This window comes from Mastomys coucha, unplaced genomic scaffold (genome assembly GCF_008632895.1).
Source record: "Mastomys coucha isolate ucsf_1 unplaced genomic scaffold, UCSF_Mcou_1 pScaffold15, whole genome shotgun sequence".
Lineage (NCBI taxonomy): Eukaryota > Metazoa > Chordata > Mammalia > Rodentia > Muridae > Mastomys > Mastomys coucha.
The window spans coordinates 8,270,647-8,276,646 of NW_022196897.1; the positions used below are offsets into that span (position 1 = coordinate 8,270,647).

Below are 6,000 nucleotides of genomic sequence, written 5' to 3' on the forward strand. Positions count from 1 at the left end.
TACTAGGATTATTTGCAGTGGGTAAGGGATTACTTACAGGCGCAGAAATGACTCAAAGACAGCTGCATTACCAAGGCCCACCCCAGCATGAATGACAGCTCACAAAGCTGGGGACCTGGAGCATACTACAAAGCCAGAAAGCAGCGCAACAGGTTGGAATGTCCTTTCCAAGTGACTCCATTTGTCTAACCTCTTCCAGGAGCTCAGCTGGCTTTTGCTTCTCCCAGGAGCTCAGCTGGCTTTTGCTTCTCCCAGGAGCTCAGCTGGCCTTTGCTTCTCCCAGGTAGCTGGTTTGGTCTTTGTAGCTTGCCTTTGCTCTTCTTAGAGGGAATCGCAGCTTACCTTCTTCCTGCTTAAGGAGCTTCCTTGAGAACGAGATGTTTCAGTCTGGAAGGAGAGTATAGAGTATTAACAGGAAGGTCTCTTTGGGTGTTGGTTGGCCCTGACTGTCTTCGTGAGAATATGACTTCTCCATACACCCAGGGGAAAGGAAAAGGAAAGTTCCATTCCTTTGCAGGACTTCTTTCACATTCTGTACTCATAGCCTCCCTTCAGGTTGGAAAATATTCAATAGAGCTGTGCCTGTCTGATAGGACTCCAGGCTGTGTAGCCCGCATCCTGGGCAGAGTTCTACCACAGCCCCTCAGGAACAAACCCTTAGAGATTACTCCCTGAAGCTGATGCAGAGACAGGAAGGGTTGATGGATTATGAAAACATGCTGTGTGTTTCGGTTTCTCCCAGCGTAGAAGTGATCCTCCCAAAGCCACTAGTGTCCTCTGCCCTGAAGGAGACTGAATGGGAAGAGCTGGAATTCCTGAGGTTGGGGCAGAGGAGTCCAGAGGTTGGAGGGAGGTGTACTCCCTACGCTTCACTAGGACCCTAGGAATTCCCTCTTTCTGACTACTTGTGGTGACGTCCAGAGTTTTTGCTCCACCACCACAACCTTATGCAGCAACCCTTCTTATCTACAACTTAAGCCACCTCACTTACCCAGAATCTGTGTCCCCACAGCCTGCCCAAGGGCTCTTTCCTCTGTCAGACATCAACTTGGCTCCTCCTACCTCTTATGAAGGCTGGTTCATTTTTTTTCCACCAATAACTAAGGGGTCACTTGGAGCAACTGTGGTGGGAAAAGAGGACCAAAGATGCCCAGACCTGCTGCAGAGTAAGAGCCTGCAGACAGAGTAGAGTGGGAAGCAGACTCAGAAACTTACTAAGCCTTCATTTGCCAAGTGGGAGGTTAAGACAACTGAGAAGTGAACCATACTGTGACTCACCCAACTGGCTATGTGTGGGTCCACCTTAGTCCTTGCCCCACTCCGCTGCAGCTTGGAGTGAGGGCATTTAGGAAAGCTCAGGGGCAGAAAATGAATCTGGAAAAACCATTTCCATCAGATACTTGTTATAAGGCTGATATCAGAACCAATTGCTTGGGCTTGTACAAGTTCACACATTCTGGTGAATTCTGCCCTGAAAGTCCAGAACTCTGGAAGGTGGCAGACACAGCTTGGCTCACTGTGGGGTAAAAAGGGTTAAACCATGCAGGCTGCAGTTTTCACTGAGAAGTTGCCACTGGGGATCTAGACACGATTTGTGGTAACCAAGTGGCAGAACGGAGACCCTTGGTGGCCCTGCAGAGCTGTATCTCCCAATCCAGAGTACATGAAAGAAACCCGATAAAAAAACAGGACATCAACTGAGTCTTACTTAGAAAGGACATGTGCTTCAGGAGCACAGTGAGATCAGATTTAGCTTTTTATGTAACTGTACAAGGAATGCATGTGGGAGAACACAGGATATCCCCAGCCATCTGAAAAGGAAAAATCGTGTGTTAGGGGACTCTTAAACTCCTTACTTCTTAAATGGCAGGGTTCTGGGGTTTCCAGGTCATCCAATAAGGGAAGCTTAGAGGCCATATTGAAGGTATGACCCCTTGAAATCTAGTTCTGAGGAAGGTGCCACCCTTGCTTTCATTGGTGGGTAAAATTCATCCACAGAGTGTTAGCTGAGAAACTCAAATAGCCTTTTGAGGAACCCTTCCCATTTGTAAACCTGAAGAACACATGGGGCTTATCTAGGATCGCATGTAGGTGGCCATCTGTACTGGTTTGCCGGTGACAGTCTCGATTTCTAATTGTCCAGAGCTACCTGTTAATAGTACCTTCTCTTCTTCTCCCAAGTGTTCTGGCTCTTTATTGAAGTATAAGGTCACTAGAGCCGCATGAGAGTTTGCTGTCACAACGAGGTAGAAGAAGAGCTGGAAATCCACACCCATGGAGTTCATCTCAACAGTTTTTTCCAGTTGCTAACAGTCCATCCCTCCTGACTTACAGATGACACACACCATCAGAATGAGGATGCTACATACTTACCCAACAGGATGCCTCCTTTCAAACATTTTTGTTGACTGGTTTGTTCACTTTGTTTTGACTGAGTTATCATTGCTTTTAAAAGGTCCATTGATGGACTGAAGCAAGCATGAATTATTTCTTTTGTGTCCAGATGCTAAATTACTTTAAACTACTCTCTTTTAGCAAGACTTAAACAAAATAATCAAATGTATATCAAGGTAATTCCACTTAGGCTTGGCTCTAGCCATGATTTCTCTCTTGAACAATTTACAAAAAAGAAACCAATATGTTTTCCCTCTGCCCTGTAATTAAACAGGCCTATGGCAAATCATCCTCCATTGTTTGTAGTTAATTCTCATCTTCTTAGACATCTCATGCAAATGTTGTTTTTTAAAAACCAGCAGTCTAGTTCTGTTATGGGTTGGTTACGATTGAAAAGTCAACTTCATCTTCCTGGCACTTCTCTTTTTGTTTGATGACAGTCTTCTGTGTGTTCATAAGCTGATTTTAAGTCTGAATCCCTACACATGAGAAAGGCTTGTACCTTCTCTATATCAGGGAAATGAAGTTGAAAGTTTAACCCCCAGGATCATTCTTGTGGCTCTCTAGATGACTAGAAGAAAATTAAGTTTAAGTTCTTGCTTTCTCTGCAAATTTTGAGTGGACAGAGTGGATGGTAATAGAAAATTTGAAAGCCAGAAGTTATATTTTTAAAGACACAGAATACTTCTTGTTCAGAGTTGCCTCTCGATTAAAGGACCATCTCTCTAGTACCTGGAATGACAATCATGATATTTTTCTTGAAAGTTTGAGTGCAAATTTATGTAGATGGCAGAATGCAACTACTGGTTGGTTCTATGCATATATGTATGTATGTATGTATGTATGTATGTATGTATGTATGTTTTTCCTAGAAACTTGACAGTTCTTTTTCTTTCTTTTTTTTTTTTTTTTTTTTTTTTTTTTTTTTTTTTTTTTTTGTTTTTTTGTTTTTTTGTTTTTTTGAGACAGGGTTTCTCTGTATAGCCCTGGCTGTCCTGAAACTCACTCCATAGACCAGGCTGGCTTCAAACTTAGAAATCTGCCTGCTCTGCCTCCCAAGTGCTGGCATTAAAGGTGTGCACCACTGCCTGGCTCAGTGGAAAGTTCTTAATAAGGTCAGTGTGCCTGGAGGAAAGATATGTGGCTAGCAGGCACAATGACATGAACTGGGTCTTTTTAAAAATGTTTTCAGTTCCCGTTCTTAAGGAGAAACAAACGAACTCCAGGGCATCACAGCAGCTCTGCCTATAAAACTGTCAGAACATGGTCCTGCTGGAGGACACTCCCATTGCTGCATGTGTGTGGAGGTGGGGGGGTCACGGTGTTTGATGATGCTGGAGAACACTCCCATTGCTGCATGTGGGGGTGGGGGTGGGGGTGTCACAGTGTTTGATGATGCGAGTTCACAGTCTTTCTCATGCTTTTGTCTGTCCTGTGCAGGGTATCTGGAATATCTACAGAGGTAGCAGCAGTCTGCTTTTCCTGTGAGAGAGCAGTGAGGCATTTGGGCAGTAGAGGGGTTCCTTGGGCTGCCTAGAGTCCCCAAGTTCAGATAGTGTGGAAGAACTTCCTTTATTTGGCCCATCTAGGGATCTACAGAGGACCAAAATGGCTCTGTTGCTTTGCACCTAGCACCAGGAGGGTGGTGGCATCTATCTGCAAATGGACCTGTCCTGCCTGAATGCAACTGAAGGGAAGGTTTCTGTTGACTGGCTGCAGTAGCCTGCTGTTTCTGCCTTCATCATGGAGGCTGCTCCTGTTTGAGCTGCTGGGGTAGGCTGGCTGTTCCCACAGGCACCAGGTTCAGTAGTATCAAAGCCCTTGGCCTCCTATTTCAGCTGCTCCTCCCATTGGTACTGCTGACTTGAAAACAGCAGCCATCTATGCCTTGAGGGGGTTGGAGAGATGTTTAGCAGTTAAGAGCACTTGCTGTACAATCATGAGCTCTCACATACCAAGCTGGGCCGCCTGTGCTTGCCTGTGAGCCCAGGATTGAGGAGGGCAGAGACAGGGAGGACTGCTCGCTGGTAGATTAGCCAAATGTCTAGGTTAGGGAGGGACCCGACTCAATGGGAATAAGATGGAAAGTGGTAGAGGACATTGAAGGCCCTCTTCCAACCTCCAGGCCTGAGTGCACAGTCACATATCCAAGCACATAAATACACACAGAAAGATAACCAGAGCAATCCAACCTGAAGCCTGAACGCAGGAGACTCTTTCTTTGTGAAGGTTTTGTTGTTTTTCATTGTTGTTGTTTGTTTGTTTTTATTTTGTTTGTGGTGCTTCCCTTCAAACCTAGAGCTTTGACCATGCTAGGCAAATGTTCTACTTCTGAACTACACCCATCTATTTCCTGTGCTTTCAAAAGCAGGTTATCACTCAGTTGCTCAAGAAGGCTTTGAACTCAGTCTGTAACAAAGACAAGCCTCCTTGAATTTGTTATCTTCCTGCCTCAGTAGCTGAGATTCCAAGCCTGAACCACCAAGCGGGTCTCCCTTTGTGAATGCTTGTACCTACATAAATAGCCAGGAGTACAACTGCGCTTCATGATTTCCTCGGTAAGATCATCAGGTGTTGCTGTGGCAAGGTCATGTAAGCTTCTCGTCATTTGCTGTGTAAACCTACACCTCGGAGCTGGAACTGTACTCGGCAGTTAAGAGTACTTGCTGCTCTTTCAGAGGACTCAAGTCTTCCCCCCCCCCGCACCCCCTCCCCGTGTGCTGGCTCACAACCACCTAACACTAGTTAGGGAGGACCAACACCCTTTCTGACTTTGTGGGCACTGCACCAATTTGGTGCACATACCCATGTGTACACAAAACACCCATACACATAAAATAAAAATAAATCTTTAACTATAAAATAAACTCACTGTCTGTACTCCCCTTGCCAGGACAGTGACCTTCTGACAAGACCTGCACATTGTCTTAGATTTCCAGACAAATCCTATTAGGAATGGAGGGGCTCTTCCCCCAACAAGGGTGTTGTTCATACCTTAACTTGTGGCACACTTTTTTGTCTTTTAGAGACTTCTGCATTTTTATGTTCAAAATGGCCAAAATATGTCCCTACTGCTGCCAAGACACACAGGTGATTCAAGGTCATAATCTGGCCCAGAGGCCAGCCATTGTTCTGTGCACATTCCTGTTCTAAATCAATGTTCAGTCCTGCTTGAATTGGGTCAAGGTATAGCAGGCAAGATGACCATTGTCCTCTCCATGAGATGATTTGAGGCTGTAGATTAAAATGTCACACCTTCACCGTTAGCTATTGGATTCTCTTCAGATCTCTAAGTGAGCAGAGGCAAATGTTGCTTAGATTCTTTTCCCATTCTTTCTGTGTGTGGACATTGTGCCTCCTAGTTTCACTTTCTGGGAACTTTGCCAGCTTTCCAAGGACTGGGTAGTGAACAAAAATAAATATTTGTAGGTAGTTTAAAAGGAGAACAAGTCTGTCGGATGTAATTCTGCCCATCCAAAGAAAAACATTTTAATTGCCTTTCAGATGTTTTTAAGTAATTAACTTGAGAGACTCAGAAGGTTGATTTAGTAGGTGGCTTTTCAGATTTGTGATCAAAAGGAGTGTTTGTGTGTATGGATTTAGGTG

The 6,000-nt window shown here is 44.8% G+C and overlaps 1 protein-coding gene across 1 annotated transcript in view; it reads left to right on the forward strand.

Moving 5' to 3' along the window:
- The window catches only part of Kiaa1217 (KIAA1217 ortholog), a 530,454-nt gene that overhangs the window by 205,590 nt on the left and 318,864 nt on the right, over positions 1 to 6,000 (forward strand). The gene's annotated exons all lie outside the window — the stretch shown is intronic.